General features: G+C 49.8%; 1 pseudogene; it reads right to left on the bottom strand.

The window, feature by feature from the left end:
• Positions 1-16252: 16252 nt before the first annotated feature.
• LOC143744088 (leucine-rich repeat, immunoglobulin-like domain and transmembrane domain-containing protein 2 pseudogene) lies at positions 16253-17973 on the bottom strand (annotated as a pseudogene).
• Positions 17974-21828: the final 3855 nt, after the last annotated feature.

A 21828-nucleotide genomic window follows, 5' to 3' on the forward strand; every position in this document is an offset into this window, starting at 1 on the left:
CACTGCCGTCACAAACACACACACTGCTGTCACAAACACACACACTGCTGTCACAAACACCACACACTGCCGTCACAAACACACACACTGCCGTCACAAACACACACACTGCCCATCACAAACAAACACAAACGGCCCGTCACAAACACACACACTGCCATCACAAACACACACACACTGCCCGTCACAAACACACACACTGGCCGTCATAAACACACACATACTGCCCGTCACAAACACACACACTGCCCATCACAAACACCATACACCGCCCGTCACAAACACACACACTGGCCGTCATAAACACACACACTGCCCGTCACAAACACACACACACTGCCCGTCACAAACACCATACACCACCCGTCACAAACACACACACCGCCCGTCACAAACACCCACTCACTGCCCGTCACAAACACACACTCACTGCCCGTCAAAAACACACACACACTGCCCGTCACAAACACCATACACCGCCCATCACAAACACACACACACTGCCCGTCAAAAACACACACACACTGCCCGTCACAAACACCATACACCGCCCGTCACAAACACACACTCACTGCCCGTCACAAACACACACTCACTGCCCAGCAAAAACACACACACACTGCCCGTCACAAACACCACACTGCCGTCACAAACACACACTCACTGCCCGTCAAAAACACACACACACCGCCCGTCACAAACACACACACACTGCCCGTCACAAACACACACACACTGCCCGTCACAAACACACACACACTGCCCGTCACAAACACAGACTCACTGCCTGTCACAAACACACACACACTGCCCATCACAAACACCACACACTGCCTGTCACAAACACCACACACTGCCCGTCACAAACACACACACTCTGCCCGTCACAAACACACACACACTGCCCGTCAAAAACACACACACACCGCCCGTCACAAAGACACACACACTGCCCGTCACAAACACACACACTCTGCCCGTCACAAACACCACTCACTGCCCATCACAAACACAGACTCACTGCCCGTCACAAACACACACACTTTGCCCATCACAAACACCACACACTGCCTGTCACAAACACCACTCACTGCCCATCACAAACACAGACTCACTGCCCGTCACAAACACACACACTTTGCCCATCACAAACACCACACACTGCCTGTCACAAACACCACTCACTGCCCATCACAAACACAGACTCACTGCCCGTCACAAACACAGACACTCTGCCCGTCACAAACACCACACACTGCCTGTCACAAACACCACACACTGCCCGTCACAAACACACACTCACTGCCCGTCAAAAACACACACACACCGCCCGTCACAAACACCATACACCGCCCGTCACAAACACACACACCGCCCGTCACAAACACCACACACCGCCCGTCACAAACACCACACACCGCCCGTCACAAACACCACACACCGCCCGTCACAAACACCATACACCGCCCGTCACAAACACCATACACCGCCCGTCACAAACACACACACCGCCCGTCACAAACACAAACTCACTGCCCGTCACAAACACACACACACTGCCCATCACAAACACCACACACTGCCTGTCACAAACACCACACACTGCCTGTCACAAACACACACACTCTGCCCGTCACAAACACACACTCACTGCCCGTCAAAAACACACACACACCGCCCGTCACAAACACACACACACTGCCCGTCACAAACACACACACACTGCCCGTCACAAACACCATACACCGCCCGTCACAAACACACACTCACTGCCCGTCACAAACACACACACACTGCGCATCACAAACACCAAACACCACCCGTCACAAACACACACACCTCCCGTCACAAACACCATACACCGCCCGTCACAAACACCAAACACCGCCCGTCACAAACACCACACACTGCCCGTCACAAAAACACACACACTGCCCGTCACAAACACCAAACACCACCCGTCACAAACACACACACCTCCCGTCACAAACACCATACACCGCCCGTCACAAACACCAAACACCGCCCGTCACAAACACCATACACCGCCCGTCACAAACACACACACCGCCCGTCACAAACACCAAACACCGCCCGTCACAAACACCATACACCGCCCGTCACAAACACCATACACCGCCCGTCACAAACACCAAACACCGCCCGTCACAAACACCATACACCGCCCGTCACAAACACACACACCGCCCGTCACAAACACACACACCGCCCGTCACAAACACCACACACCGCCCGTCACAAACACCATACACCGCCCGTCACAAACACACACACCGCCCGTCACAAACACCACACACCGCCCGTCACAAACACACACACCGCCCGTCACAAACACACACACCTCCCGTCACAAACACCATACACCGCCCGTCACAAACACCAAACACCGCCCGTCACAAACACCATACACCGCCCGTCACAAACACACACACCGCCCGTCACAAACACCACACACCGCCCGTCACAAACACACACACCGCCCGTCACAAACACCACACACCGCCCGTCACAAACACCATACACCACCCGTCACAAACACCATACACCGCCCGTCACAAACACACACACCGCCCGTCAAAAACACACATTCACTGCCCGTCACAAACATACACACACTGCCCATCACAAACACCACACACTGCCTGTCACAAACACCACACACTGCCCGTCACAAACACACACACTCTGCCCGTCACAAACACACACTCACTGCCCGTCAAAAACACACAAACACACGGCCCGTCACAAACACACACACACTGCCCGTCACAAACACACACACACTGCCCGTCACAAACACCATACACCGCCCGTCACAAACACACACTCACTGCCCGTCCCAAACACAGACACACTGCCCATCAAAAACACACACACACTGCCTGTCACAAACACCACACACCGCCCGTCACAAACACCATACACCGCCCGTCACAAACACACACACCGCCCGTCACAAACACCATACACCGCCCGTCACAAACACCATACACCGCCCGTCACAAACACCATACACCGCCCATCACAAACACCACACACCGCCCGTCACAAACACCACACACCGCCCGTCACAAACACCACACACCGCCCGTCACAAACACCATACACCGCCCGTCACAAACACCATACACCGCCCGTCACAAACACAAACACCACCCGTCACAAACACCACACACCGCCCGTCACAAACACCACATACCGCCCGTCACAAACACCACACACCGCCCGTCACAAACACCATGCACCGCCCGTCACAAACACACACACCGCCCGTCACAAACACCACACACCGCCCGTCACAAACACCACACACCGCCCGTCACAAACACCACACACCGCCCGTCACAAACACCACACACCGCCCGTCACAAACACCATACACCGCCCGTCACAAACACACACACCGCCCGTCACAAACACACACTCACTGCCCGTCACAAACACACACACACTGCCCATCACAAACACCACACACTGCCTGTCACAAACACCACACACTGCCCGTCACATACACACACACACTCTGCCCGTCACAAACACACACTCACTGCCCGTCAAAAACACACACACACCGCCCGTCACAAACACCATACACCGCCCGTCACAAACACACACACCGCCCGTCACAAACACCACACACCGCCCGTCACAAACACCACACACCCACCATACACCGCCCGTCACAAACACCATACACCGCCCGTCACAAACACCATACACCGCCCGTCACAAACACACACACCGCCCGTCACAAAAACACACACACTACCCATCACAAACACCACACATTGCCTGTCAAAAACACCACACACTGCCCGTCACAAACACACACACTCTGCCCGTCACAAACACACACTCACTGCCCGTCAAAAACACACACACACCGCCCGTCACAAACACACACACTGCCCGTCACAAACACACACACACTGCCCATCACAAACACACACACACTGCCCATCAAAAACACACACACTCTGCCCGTCACAAACACCACACACTGCCCGTCACAAACACCACTCACTGCCCGTCATAAACACACACTCACTGCCCGTCACAAACACACACACACTGCCCATCAAAAACACACACACTCTGCCCGTCACAAACACCACACACTGCCCGTCACAAACACCATACACCGCCCGTCACAAACACACACACCACCCGTCACAAACACCACACCGCCCGTCACAAACACCACATACCGCCCGTCACAAACACCATACACCGCCCGTCACAAACACCATACACCGCCCGTCACAAATACACACACCGCCCGTCACAAACACCACACACCGCCCGTCACAAACACCACACACCGCCCGTCACAAACACCACACACCGCCCGTCACAAACACCACACACCGCCCGTCACAAACACTATACACCGCCCGTCACAAACACACACACCGCCCGTCACAAACACACACTCACTGCCCGTCACAAACACACACACACTGCCCATCACAAACACCACACACTGCCTGTCACAAACACCACACACTGCCCGTCACATACACACACACACTCTGCCCGTCACAAACACACACTCACTGCCCGTCAAAAACACACACACACCGCCCGTCACAAACACCATACACCGCCTGTCACAAACACACACACCGCCCGTCACAAACACCACACACCGCCCGTCACAAACACCACACACCCACCATACACCGCCCGTCACAAACACCATACACCGCCCGTCACAAACACCATACACCGCCCGTCACAAACACACACACCGCCCGTCACAAACACACACACACTACCCATCACAAACACCACACATTGCCTGTCAAAAACACCACACACTGCCCGTCACAAACACACACACTCTGCCCGTCACAAACACACACTCACTGCCCGTCAAAAACACACACACACCGCCCGTCACAAACACACACACACTGCCCGTCACAAACACACACACACTGCCCATCACAAACACACACACACTGCCCATCAAAAACACACACACTCTGCCCGTCACAAACACCACACACTGCCCGTCACAAACACACACACTCTGCCCGTCACAAACACCACTCACTGCCCGTCATAAACACACACTCACTGCCCGTCACAAACACACACACACTGCCCATCAAAAACACACACACTCTGCCCGTCACAAACACCACACACTGCCCGTCACAAACACACACACTCTGCCCGTCACAAACACCACTCACTGCCCGTCATAAACACACACTCACTGCCCGTCACAAACACACACACACTGCCCATCAAAAACACACACACTCTGCCCGTCACAAACACCATACACCGCCCGTCACAAACACACACTCACTGCCCGTCACAAACACACACACACTGCCCATCAAAAACACACACACTCTGCCCGTCACAAACACCACACACTGCCCGTCACAAACACACACACTCTGCCCGTCACAAACACCACTCACTGCCCGTCATAAACACCATACACCACCCGACACAAACACACACACACTGCCCATCACAAACACAACACACTGCCCGTCCCAAACACTACACACTGCCCCTCACAAACACACACACACTGCCCATCACAAACACCATATACTGCCCGTCACAAAAACACACACATTGCCCGTCACAAACACACACACGCTGCCCGTCACAAACACTACACACTGCCCATCAAAAACACACACACACTGCCCGTCACAAACACACACTCACTGTCCCTCACAAACACACACATTGCCCGTCAAAAACACCACACACTGCCTGTCACAAACACACACACAGTGCCCGTCACAAACACACACACACACCGCCCGTCACAAACACTACACACTGCCCGTCAAAAACACACACACACTGCCCGTCACAAACACCACACACTGCCTTTCACAAACACTACACACTGCCCGTCACAAACACACACACACTGCCCGTCACAAACACACACACACTGCCCGTCACAAACACCCCACACTGCCCGTCACAAACACACACACACTGCCCGTCACAAACACCACACACTGCCTGTCACAAACACACACACACTGCCTGTCACAAACAAACACACACTGCCTGTCACAAACACACACACACTGCCCGTCACAAACACACACACAATATCCGTCACAAACACCCCACTCTGCCTGTCGCAAACACACACACACTGCCTGTCAAAAACACACACACACTGCCTGCCACAAACACACACACACTGCCCATCACAAACACACACACACTGCCCATCACAAACACCATATACTGCCAGTCACAAAAACACACACACTGCCCGTCACAAAAACACACACTGCCCGTCACAAAGACACATTCACTGCCCGTCAAAAACACACACTCACTGCCCGTCACAAAGACCATATACTGCCCGTCACAAACACACACACGCTGCCCGTCACAAACACACACACACTGCCTGTCACAAACACACACACACTGTCCCTCACAAACAGACACACACTGCCCGTCACAAACACCATATACTGCCCATCACAAACACACACACGCTGCCCGTCACAAACACACACACACTGCCTGTCACAAACACACACACACTGTCCCTCACAAACACACACACACTGCCCGTCACAAACACCATATACTGCCCATCACAAACACACACATGCTGCCCGTCACAAACACACACACACTGCCTGTCACAAACACACACACACTGTCCCTCACAAACACACACACACTGCCCATCACAAACACACACACACTGCCCATCACCAACACCATATACTGCCCGTCACAAACACACACACGCTGCCCGTCACAAACACTACACACTGCCCCTCACAAACACCACACAATGCCCATCACAAACACCCCACACTGCCTGTCACAAACACACACACCGCCCGTCACAAACACTACACACTGCCCCTCACAAACACACACACACTGCCCATCACAAACACCATATACTGCCCATCACAAAAACACACACACTGCCCGTCACAAACACACACACGGTGCCCGTCTCAAACACTACACACTGCCCATCAAAAACACAAAAACACACACACACTGCCCGTCACAAACACACACTCACTGTCCGTCACAAACACACACACTGCCCGTCACAAACACACACACACTGCCCGTCACAAACACACACACACTGCCCGTCACAAACACAACACACTGCCCGTCAAAAGCACACACACACTGCCCATGACAAACACTACACACTGCCCGTCAAAAACACAAACACACTGCCCGTCACAAACACACACACACTGCGCGTCACAAACACACACACACTGCCCGTGACAAACACACACACACTGCCTGTCACAAACACACACACACACTGCCCGTCACAAACGCACACATAATGCCCGTCACAAACACACACACACTGCCCATCACAAACACCCCACACTGCCTGTCGCAAACACACACACACACTGCCCATCACAAACACCATATACTGCCCGTCACAAAACACACACACTGCCCGTCACAAACACCATATACTGCCCGTCACAAACACACACACACTGCCTGTCACAAACACACACACACTGCCTGTCACAAACACCCCACACTGCCTGTCACAAACACACACACACACTGCCCGTCACAAACGCACACATAATGCCCGTCACAAACACACACACACTGCCCGTCACAAACACCATATACTGCCCGTCACAAAACACACACACTGCCCGTCACAAACACCATATACTGCCCGTCACAAACACCCCACACTGCCCGTCACAAACACACACACACTGCCTGTCACAAACACCCCACACTGCCCGTCACAAACACCCCACACTGCCCGTCACAAACCCCCCACACTGCCCGTCACAAACACACACACACTGCCTGTCACAAACACACACACTGCCCGTCACAAACACCCCACACTGCCCGTCACAAACACACACACACTGCCTGTCACAAACACACACACACTGCCTGTCACAAACACCCCACACTGCCTGTCACAAACACACACACACACTGCCCGTCACAAACGCACACATAATGCCCGTCACAAACACACACACACTGCCCGTCACAAACACCCCACACTGCCTGTCGCAAACACACACACACTGCCCATCACAAACACCATATACTGCCCGTCACAAACACACACACACTGCCCATCACAAACACCATATACTGCCCGTCACAAAACACACACACTGCCCATCACAAACACCATATACTGCCCGTCACAAAACACACACACTGCCCATCACAAACACCATATACTGCCCGTCACAAACACACACACACTGCCCATCACAAACACCATATACTGCCCGTCACAAAACACACACACTGCCCATCACAAACACCATATACTGCCCGTCAAAAAACACACACACTGCCCGTCACAAACACCATATTCTGCCCGTCACAAAACACACACACTGCCCGTCACAAACACCATATACTGCCCGTCACAAAACACACACACTGCCCATCACAAACACACACACACTGCCCATCACAAACACCATATACTGCCTGTCGGAAACACACACACTGCCCATCACAAACACCATATACTGCCCGTCACAAAACACACACACTGCCCGTCACAAACACCATATACTGCCCGTCACAAAACACACACACTGCCCATCACAAACACACACACACTGCCCGTCACAAACACCATATACTGCCCGTAACAAACACACACACACTGCCTGTCACAAACACACACACACTGCCCGTCACAAACACACACACACACACACACACACACACACACACACACACTGCCCATCAAAAACACACACACACTGCCCGTCAAAAACACCATATACTGCCCGTCACAAACACACACACTCTGCCCGTCACAAACACACACACACACACACACACACACTGCCCATCACAAACACACACACACTGCCCGTCACAAACACACACACACTGCCCGTCACAAACACACACACACACACACACACACTGCCCATCACAAACACACACACACTGCCCGTCACAAACACACACACACACACACACACACTGCCCATCACAAACACACACACACTGCCAATCACAAACACCATATACTGCCCGTCACAAACACCATATACTGCCCGTCACAAACACACACACACTGCCTGTCACAAACACACACACACTGCCCGTCACAAACACACACACACACACACACACACACACTGCCCGTCACAAACACACACACTCTGCCCGTCACAAACACCATACACCGCCCGTCACAAACACACACACACACACTGCCTGTCGCAAACACACACACACTGCCCGTCACAAACATACCACACTGCCTGTCAAAAACACACACACACTGCCTGTCACAAACACTACACACTGCCCGTCACAAACACCCGACACTGCCTGTCGCAAACACACACACACTGCCCGTCACAAAAACACACAATGCCGTTCACAAACACCCCACACTGCCTGTCACAAACACCACACAATGCCGTTCACAAACACCCCACACTGCCTGTCACAAACACACACACACTGCCTGTCGCAAACACACACACACTGCCCGTCACAAACACACACACACTGCCCGTCACAAACACCCCACACTGCCTGTCACAAACACACTGCCTGTCACAAACACACACACACTGCCCGTCACAAACACACACACAATGCCCGTCACAAACACTCCAAACTGCCCGTCAAAAACGCACACACACTGCCTGTCACGAACACCCCACACTGCCTATCACAAACACACACACACTGCCCATCACAAACACACACATACTGCCCGTCACACACACACACACTGCCCGTCACAAATATACTGCCTGTCACAAACACTACACACTGCCCGTCACAAACACACACACTGCCCGTCACAAACACACACACTGCCCGTCACAAACACCACACACCGCCCGTCACAAACACCACACACCGCCCGTCACAAACACCATACACATCCCGTCACAAACACCATACACCGCCCGTCACAAACACCATACACCGCCCGTCACAAACACACACCGCTCGTCACAAACACCATACACCGCCCGTCACAAACACCATACACCGCCCGTCACAAACACCATACACCGCCCGTCACAAACACCATACACCGCCCGTCACAAACACACACACCGCCCGTCATAAACACACACTCACTGCCCGTCACAAACACACACACACACTGCCCATCACAAACACCACACACTGCCTGTCACAAACACCACACACTGTCCGTCACAAACACACACACTCTGCCCGTAACAAACACACACTCACTGCCCGTCAAAAACACACACACACACCGCCCGTCACAAACACACACACACTGCCCGTCACAAACACACACACACTGCCCGTCACAAACACCATACACCGCCCGTCACAAACACACACTCACTGCCCGTCACAAAAACACACACACTGCCCATCACAAACACCACACACTGCCTGTCACAAACACCACACACTGCCCGTCACAAACACACACATTCTGCCCGTCACAAACACCACTCACTGCCCGTCATAAACACCATACACCACCCATCACAAACACACACACACTGCCCGTCCCAAACACAACACACTGCCCGTCCCAAACACTACACACTGCCCCTCACAAACACACACACACTGCCCATCACAAACACCATATACTGCCCGTCACAAAAACACACACACTGCCCGTCACAAACACACACACGCTGCCCGTCACAAACACTACACACTGCCCATCAAAAACACACACACTGCCCGTCACAAAAACACACTCACTGTCCCTCACAAACACACACACTGCCCGTCACAAACACCACACACTGCCTGTCACAAACACACACACACTGCCCGTCACAAACACACACACACTGCCCGTCACAAACACTACACACTGCCCGTCAAAAACATACACACACTGCCCGTTACAAACACCACACACTGCCTGTCACAAACACTACACACTGCCCGTCACAAACACACACACACTGCCCGTCAAAAACCCACACACACTTCCCGTCACATACACCCCACACTGCCCGTCAAAAACACACACACACTGCCCGTCACAAACACCACACACTGCCGGTCACAAACACACACACACTGCCTGTCACAAACACACACACACTGCCCGTCACAAACACACACACACTGCCCGTCACAAACACACACACAATATCCGTCACAAACACCCCACACTGCCTGTCGCAAACACACACACTCTGCCTGTCACAAACACACACACACTGCCTGTCACAAACACACACACACTGCCCGTCACAAACACACACACACTGCCCGTCACAAACACACACACAATATCCGTCACAAACACCCCACACTGCCTGTCGCAAACACACACACTCTGCCTGTCAAAAACACACACACACTGCCTGTCACAAACACTACACACTGCCCGTCAGAAACACACACACACTGCCCGTCACAAACACCCCACACTGCCTGTCACAAACACACACACACTGCCCATCACAAACACACACACATTGCCCATCACAAACACCATATACTGCCCGTCACAAAAACACACACGCTGCCCGTCACAAACACACACACACTGCGCGTCACAACACACACACGCTGCCCGTCACAAACACACACACACTGCCCATCACAAACACCATATACTGCCCGTCACAAAAACACACACTGCCCGTCACTTACACACACTCACTGCCCGTCAAAAACACACACTCACTGCCCGTCACAAACACCATATACTGCCCGTCACAAACACACACACGCTGCCCGTCACAAACACACACACACTGCCTGTCACAAACACACACACACTGTCCCTCACAAACACACACACACTGCCCGTCACAAACACCATATACTGCCCATCACAAACACACACACGCTGCCCGTCACAAACACACACACACTGCCTGTCACAAACACACACACACTGTCCCTCACAAACACACACAGACTGCCCATCACAAACACACACACACTGCCCATCACAAAAACCATATACTGCCCGTCACAAAAACACACACGCTGCCCGTCACAAACACACACACACTGCCTGTCACAAACACACACACACTGTCCCTCACAAACACACACAGACTGCCCATCACAAACACACACACACTGCCCATCACAAACACCATATACTGCCCGTCACAAGCACACACACGCTGCCCGTCACAAACACTACACACTGCCCCTCACAAACACCACACAATGCCCATCACAAACACCGCACACTGCCTATCACAAACACACACACACCGCCCGTCACAAACACTACACACTGCCCCTCACAAACACACACACACTGCCCATCACAAACGCCATATACTGCCCATCACAAAAACACACACACTGCCCGTCACAAACACACACACGGTTCCCGTCACAAACACTACACACTGCCCATCAAAAACACACACACACCGCCCGTCACAAACACCATACACCGCCCGTCACAAACACCATACACCGCCCGTCACAAACACACACACCGCCCGTCATAAACACACACTCACTGCCCGTCACAAACACACACACACACTGCCCATCACAAACACCACACACTGCCTATCACAAACCCCACACACTGTCCGTCACAAACACACACACTCTGCCCGTCACAAACACACACTCACTGCCCGTCAAAAACACACACACACCGCCCGTCACAAACACACACACACTGCCCGTCACAAACACACACACACTGCCCGTCACAAACACCATACACCCGCCCGTCACAAACACACACTCACTGCCCGTCACAAAAACACACACACTGCCCATCACAAACACCACACACTGCCTGTCACAAACACCACACACTGCCCGTCACAAACACACACATTCTGCCCGTCACAAACACAACACACTGCCCGTCATAAACACCATACACCACCCATCACAAACACACACACACTGCCCATCACAAACACAACACACTGCCCGTCCCAAACACTACACACTGCCCCTCACAAACACACACACACTGCCCATCACAAACACCATATACTGCCCGTCACAAAAACACACACACTGCCCGTCACAAACACACACACGCTGCCCATCACAAACACTACACACTGCCCATCAAAAACACACACACACTGCCTGTCACAAAAACACACTCACTGTCCCTCACAAACACACACACTGCCCGTCACAAACACCACACACTGCCTGTCACAAACACACACACTGCCCGTCACAAACACACACACACTGCCCGTCACAAACACTACACACTGCCCGTCACAAACACTACACACTGCCCGTCAAAAACACACACACACTGCCTGTCACAAACACCACACACTGCCCGTCACAAACATTACACACTGCCCGTCAAAAACACACACCCACTGCCCGTCACAAACACCACACACTGCCTGTCACAAACACACACACACTGCCCGTCACAAACACACACACACTGCCCGTCACAAACACTACACACTGCCCGTCACAAACACACACACACTGCCCGTGACAAACACACAAACACCGCCCGTCACAAACACCCCACACTGCCCGTCACAAACACACACACACTGCCTGTCACAAACACACACACACTGCCTGTCACAAACACCCCACACTGCCTGTCACAAACACACACACACACTGCCCGTCACAAACGCACACATACTGCCCGTCACAAACACACACACACACACACGCTGTCCATCACAAACACCATATACTGCCCGTCACAAACACCCCACACTGCCTGTCGCAAACACACACACACTGCCCGTCACAAAACACACACACTGCCCGTCACAAACACCATATACTGCCCGTCACAAAACACACACACTGCCCATCACAAACACCATATACTGCCCGTCACAAAACACACACACTGCCCATCACAAACACCATATACAGCCCGTCACAAAACACACACACTGCCCATCACAAACACACACACACTGCCCATCACAAACACCATATACTGCCTGTCGCAAACACACACACACTGCCCATCACAAACACCATATACTGCCCGTCACAAAACACACACACTGCCCGTCACAAACACCATATACTGCCCGTCACAAAACACACACACTGCCCATCACAAACACACACACACTGCCTGTCACAAACACCATATACTGCCCGGCACAAACACCATATACTGCCCGTCACAAACACACACACAATGCCCATCACAAACACCCCACACTGCCTGTCACAAACACACACACACTGCCCGTCACAAACACACACACACACACACACACTGCCCGACACAAACACATACACACTGCCCGTCACAAACACCCCACACTGCCTGTCGCAAACACACACACACTGCCCGTCACAAACACACACACACTGCCTGTCACAAACACTACACACTGCCCGTCACAAACACACACACACTGCCCGTCACAAACACCACACACTGCCCGTCACAAACACACACACTCTGCCTGTCACAAACACCACAAACTGCCTGTCACAAACACCACACACTGCCCGTCACAAACACACACACACTGCCCGACACAAACACCACACAATGCCGTTCACAAACACCCCACACTGCCTGTCACAAACACACACACACTGCCTGTCGCAAACACACACACACTGCCCGTCACAATTAAACACACACTTTGCCTGTCACAAACACACTGCCCGTCACAAACACACACACACTGCCCGTCACAAACACACACACAATGCCCGTCACAAACACCACACAATGCCCGTCACAAACACTCCAAACTGCCCGTCAAAAACACACACACACTGCCTGTCACAACTACACACTGCCCGTCACGAACACCCCACACTGCCTATCACAAACACACACACACTGCCCATCACAAACACACACACTGCCCGTCACAAACACACACACACTGCTCGTCACAAACACACTGCCCGTCACAAACACACACACACACACACACTGCCCGACACAAACACATACACACTGCCCGTCACAAACACCCCACACTGCCTGTCGCAAACACACACTCACTGCCTGTCAAAAACACACACACACTGCCTGTCACAAACACTACACACTGCCCGTCACAAACGCACACACACTGCCCGTCACAAACACACACACAATGCCAGTCACAAACACCACACAATGCCCGTCACAAACACTCCAAACTACCCGTCAAAAACACACACACACTGCCTGTCACAACTACACACTGCCTATCACAAACACACACACACTGCCCATCACAAACACACACATACTGCCCGTCACAAACACACACACACTGCCCGTCACAAACACACACACAATGCCAGTCACAAACACCACACAATGCCCGTCACAAACACCACACAATGCCCGTCACAAACACACACACACTGCCTGTCACAACTACACACTGCCTATCACAAACACACACACACTGCCCATCACAAACACACACATACTGCCCGTCACAAACACACACACACTGCCTGTCACAAACACTACACAATGCCCGTCAAAAACACACACACACTGCCCGTCACAAACACACACACTGCCCATCGCAAACACACACACACTGCCCGTCACAAACACCACACAGTGCCCGTCACAAACACCCCACACTGCCTGTCAAAAACACACACACACTGCCTGTCACAAACACACTGCCCGTCACAAACACACACACACTGCCCGTCACAAACACCCCACACTGCCTGTCACAAACACACACACACACTGCCCGTCACAAACACACACATACTGCCCGTCACAAACACACACACACTGCCCGCCACAAACACACACACACTGCCCGTCACAAACACCCCACACTGCCTGTCACAAACACACACACACTGCCCGTCACAAACACACACATACTGCCCGTCACAAACACACACACACTGCCCGCCACAAACACACACACACTGCCCGTCACAAACACCCCACACTGCCTGTCACAAACACACACACACTGCCCGTCACAAACACACACATACTGCCCGTCACAAACACCCCACACTACCTGTCACAAACACACTGCCTGTCACAAACACTACACACTGCCCGTCACAAATACACACACACTGCCCGTCGCAAACACACACACTGCCCGTCACAAACACCCCACACTGACCGTCACAAACACATACACACTGCCCGTCACAAACACACACACACTGCCCGTCGCAAACACACACACTGCCCGTCACAAACACCCCACACTGCCCGTCACAAACACATACACACTGCCTGTCACAAACACATACACACTGCCCGTCACAAACACACACATATTGCCCGTCACAAACACCCCACACTGCCCGTCACAAACACACACATATTCCCTGTCACAAACACCCCAAACTGCCCACCCTATGTTTGCTGGTTCCTCGCTGACACACAAACTTCATATCTTGTCAGCGGGAGCAGGTCACTGACAGAGTAGCTGTGTGTTCCTGGACCCACATGAATGGCATCTTTCATGGATTGGTCGTAGTGGCAGAAATAAATGGTGAAACAGGTTTCTGCAGGGTTCTCAGTCAATGCAATCCACTCGATGGTGATACCAGAGACGGTCTGCTTGGCTATATGTACGTCAATGTTCACGTGTTCATGGACTGATGCCAGCAGGAAGGAGGGTGAGTGCGGGAACGTGGAGTTGTGGAACAGAAGGATATCAAGTCGGACACTGACAGAGGAGTTCCCGATGAAAGGGTTGGCAGAGCAGGTGTAAATGCCTCGATTGGCCACACGAACAGCTGGAATAATCAGCGCAGAGCTGATGGTGTCGTCACTCACATGAGTCTGAAAAACTGCAGAAGAGGGAGAAAGACCAGAGGGAGGTCCCAGGGTTAGATCAGTGGTTACAATAAACAGCACTAGTAACATGATTATGATGCACTTCAAGTCAAGTCAAGTCAAGTCACCTTTATTTAAACAGCGCTTTTAACAATATGGACTGTTTCGAAGCAGCTTTACAGTGATAATAGGAAATTACAGAAAAAAGTAACATAGATTGTTTTGGCTTTACAGCAGCTCTATAAAAGTTATTGTCCAGCTAAAGTTAGTTTTGATCGATTCACTTCCGTTGCAGAGATCAGCTTAGTGGCCGCTAACACGACACCGTTCTAACAGAAAACTCTGGCCCGTTCATTCGCACAACAACAATGGCTGGTGGCTCGAGAACGCAAACCTTTAAATAGGTTCCAAGGTGCAACCCTTGAAGAAAAGAAAAAAAATTATATATATATATATATATATATATATATATATATATATATACCCCACATATATATGTGTATATATATTTTTTTCTATTTTTTTTTTTTGAATCTGCATCAGGTTGTAGCACCAGCAATCAAAGTCCAGGCCTGGACTTCACCAAGCACCTGAGGGTGACCTTTGACCCCAGAGGGGGGTGACATTAGTTTGAGGACTGGAGGTTTCTGGCTCTAACCCATGTCTTCAACTCTGCTCTGGATTCAGGCCCTGAACACACCATATATGAGTTCATCAGGATTATCTCTGGGCTGATAGTGTTGATGAATTCAACAAAGCATTTGAGTCTGCAGTAACAGAGCCAGTGATTATCATGCAGCGCTACCGACCCGATCCTCTGCGTTCTGCGTCTGCATGCAGGGCCAGTCGAGGAACCCATCTCTGGAAATGACGGGAAAGCTGATTGAAGGATAAATTGGGCAGGTGGCACAGGGCATGTTCTGGGAGTCTATTCGGTTGTGTTTCAGGTCCAAAATGTCAAGGATGTGAGTGTCCCGAAAAGCAGTCCATGGTATTGAACGCATTTTGTTGCCCTGCCCTGACTCTGTCAGGTTGTGCAGTTCCTCCAGGCTTCTGACATTCACTAGAGTTATATTGTTTAAATTCAGCCATAGGAAGACCAAGGCACTGACCTTAGCGAACGCCGCTGGAGGGATTTCAACTTGGTGGGAGTTTTCAATACAGATTATTTTGATGCAATTCTCAGGAATGTTTTGGGGGTTCCTATCTAAGGGAAGCTCCATAGATAGCGAAGACAAGTACGCTAGCAGGAAATAAAGGGACATTTTGGTCTGTGTTAACTGGAAAATATCAATACACATAAAAGACACTTAAAGTTATACCTTAAATAAGTTGAATTGAGGGCTTCCGGTCGGAACATCAGCCATGACGGTCGCACAGTAGAAAGCTCCCGATTGAACCTGCGAAATTCGATCAAAAGCCCCCTGTATATCGAAGATACAGTAAGAATTTATTTTAAAGATTGGGGCAAATCAATACCGTAAACATTTAACTTGTTTCTGATGCGTCTTGAGTAGTGAAATACAGTTTTACCCTCGACGGTCAAGGCTAACTAGCTCTATTAGCAAATAACAGAAGATGACGGACTCAGAGATTCTGCAGGAACTGAGACAATTCCGCCAGGAGAATAGACAGCAATTTGAGGAAATAAGAAGTGACATATCGGGTATCAACAACAGACTGGGAGAGGCCGAAGACCGGATTGAAAAGGCCGAAGAATGGATACAGACCTCAGAAGATGCAGCATTGGAGATGCTAAAGCTACACATGAGGTTAGATGAGAAGCTAACAGAAATGGAGGGCCACAGCAGACGCGATAATCTAAGGATTTATGGGGTAGCCGAAGAGACCGAAAAAGAATCCGTTGACATGCTGTCTTTTGTGGACAAACTTCTTCGCGAGGGCTTTCAACTGTCTGATGAAGTGCCTGATTTGCAAATTCAGAGGGCGCATCGCTCACTAGGCCCTCAGCCGACAGCGGGTGCACCGCCTCGCTCTATTGTGGTCAAGTTTTTGAGCTTTAAGGTGAAGGAGATGCTACTGCATAAAGCGCGGCAGACAAGAGGATTCAAGTGGAAAGACAATCAGGTAAACCTCGATCATGATTATCTGCCATCCATCATCGCTAAACGGAAGGAGTATGTCGAAATCCGGCGGGTTCTGAAAGCTAACAATGTGAAGTTTCAAACGCTATTCCCCGCAAGGCTACGCGCGATGCACGAAGATGGAACCAGAATATATGATTCACCAACTGAAGCAGCCAAAGACCTTGTGAAAAGAGGCTATGTGATCACGACAATGCCAGCACCGCCACCGGCATCTTTGGCCGAACGGATAAAACAGCTGTCCTGGACCCGAGTGAATCGGCACGCCAAGAAAGCCATACGCGACCCCACTCGAGACATCAGCTACAAAGATAAGCTTCGCACATTCCGGAGGAACACCCCAGGCACGACAACGGATTAAATTGAAATGAAGTGACGTGGAAAACCTCCAAGCGATTTCAGTTATTATTAAGACAAGGTGGTGAAAGAATTGTGAAGTCTGAATAGACGGGTTATGGAGGTAGAGCTTTCAAGATGCTGGGAACCAATAAGGACCCCCTTCGCTGAGTCTCAGCTGAAGGGCTATGCCTTAGAGCACCCCTGGGGGATATTAGGGTCTAAAGGGAAGACCCCCACATAGGAAGTCACCTTTTTATTATTTTGGTACTTTATGTTGTTCTGTATGTTCATGTTTGGAATATGTTTTTTTTTTCGTTATACTCTGCTGTTTTGTGCAGGGAAGGGAGGAGCACCGTGTCCATTTGTTTGGTTAACTATTGATTTAGTCACATGTTTAATAGATCTATAAAACTTGTATCACTTAAAATAAATGTCATACTTAATCCAGTTAAGAGGTTAAAAATGTTACCTCAACTGAAAAGGGACAAGGTCCAGATAGCATATATACAAGAATCCCACCTTAGTGATAGTGAACATGCTAAATTAAACAAAATGGGATACACAAAAGTATATTTCTCTTCACATAAATCAGGTAGACGTAGAGGAGTGGCGATTTTGTTGTGCAATGCACTAAATTTCGAATTCATATCTGAACACAAAGATGTAGAGGGGAGGTACATTATGGTAATTGCCAAAATTGAGGGAACCTTAGTAAGTCTGTTCAATGTTTATATTCCACCAGTAAGTGACTGGTCATTCTACAAACATGTACTTGAAACAATGACAACAAAAAGTCAGGGAGTGTTAATAGGTGGGGGAGATTTTAACATTCGATTAAATCCGAAAAAGACAGTTCAAATGGCAAACCCCATAAGAAAAAATTACATAAGAAAGTAAATAATTTCATGAAAGAAGTGGGAATAGTAGATGTATGGAGGGAATTTAACCCGACAGGGTGGGACTACACGCATTATTCTGGGGCGCACAATGTTTACTTCAGAATAGACTTAATCCTGATGTTCAAAAACGATATGTTTCGAGCGATAAATTGTGACATAGGAATAAGTGGACTCTCAGATCACAATCCTGTATATTTGTCACTTAACCTTAACGGTAAAATAAAGTCTACCCTATGGAGATTAAATAAGAACATTCTGAATGACAAGGGAATCAAGAATAAATTGAAATTCGAAATTGAATTCTATCTGGAATATAATGACAATGATGCAGTCGCGCCAGGTATATTATGGGATGCTTTTAAAAGCAGTGCTCCGTGGGAAAATTATTGCAATTTCTTCTAATGTAAACGTACTAATGTAACGGGTATATATTATCTAATAATTATTATTATTTATAGGCGGACTTATATTTTGACAGGTTGACTGGTTTTCGGCGTTCAGTGTGTGCTGCGAGAGGAGAAGAAGAAGAGCGCGGAGTATGAGAGGGTCGCACAGACAAAAAGTGAGTATTGTGTCGTGTTCGAGAAGCTCGTTCGATAAAGCGACTTGAACAGAAGTTGATCGGGGCTTTGGTCGAATAAAGGACGACAGCAAGTGATTTTTTGTGAATTGTGTCCCGTGTTTCGCAGTTTGTTTTATGTAGTTTTGATCCGTGGATCGCATTGCGTTGCACTGCTCGAGTGACGCAGTAATGTTTTGTGAAGGCTACGAGAACTGTGAGTGCATATAAAGTACAAGTTTTGCTTGATTAGTGACGATTGAAGAAATTTTCCACATTTTTGCTGAGTTTTACACTCCTTACATCTCGATTGAGAAGCAGCCTAATGAACTAACGAGTCAAACAGACTGGTCACGTGTATTTGAGTTTGAGTGTTCTGCACATGTCGTCGTTGGTGCTGAACATAGTTTCGAGAAGATTTGAGTTTCAGACTATTTTGTATTACCCTGCCATCCAACGACATCTCAGTTTGATACATCTCAGTGAATTTCATTTTGATTCATCTTAGTTTGATTCATTTTCTTTTTGACTCATTTTTGATACATTTCATTTTTGGGACATTTCATTGAGCTTGAGTGATTAAACTAAGCAATCTTAAGTTGATTTCAACGCACGCTACGTCGAGTCAACACATCTCAACTCCCCAACTTATTCCTTTTTGATATTTTGAACAGTGAACTGTGAGTGTTCAGTTGAACTACAGAACTTAAAGTGAACTGAGAGTGAACACATAAAGGGACATTTCACGTAATTGCTCTTCCTAATGGACATTTCAATGTGTATGCCATTGTTGTTGTTGTTTTTTTCAAATGTGATTGTTTGATCATTTGAAGTTGATCATTTGAAAACTGAGAACTCATTCTAAGTGGTGTTTACAAGAAATTACAAGTGTTTTTTTCATTTTTGAAGTGGAATTTATCAATGTACAAGTGAGAGGTTTATAACTTTTACACTAAAGGTGGTTATGTTATAGTGAGTTTAAAAGAAAACACAAAGACCATACATTTTATTTATTTTATTTTATTTAGTGATCATTGACACTGAGGTAGCTAACACTTGGTTGCAAGGAAGAAGAAAATACGCTAAATACAAAAAATAAATATTGTTTAATTTTTGTACTTACCTGCAGTGTACCTTTTTGTTTAGAGCTGTCCAGGAGTAGGGGCGTCTCAGCTA

The sequence above is a fragment of the Siphateles boraxobius genome, unplaced genomic scaffold, assembly GCF_051911475.1.
Source record: "Siphateles boraxobius isolate OS27281-9 unplaced genomic scaffold, OSU_SipBor_1 193, whole genome shotgun sequence".
Classification (NCBI taxonomy): domain Eukaryota; kingdom Metazoa; phylum Chordata; class Actinopteri; order Cypriniformes; family Leuciscidae; genus Siphateles; species Siphateles boraxobius.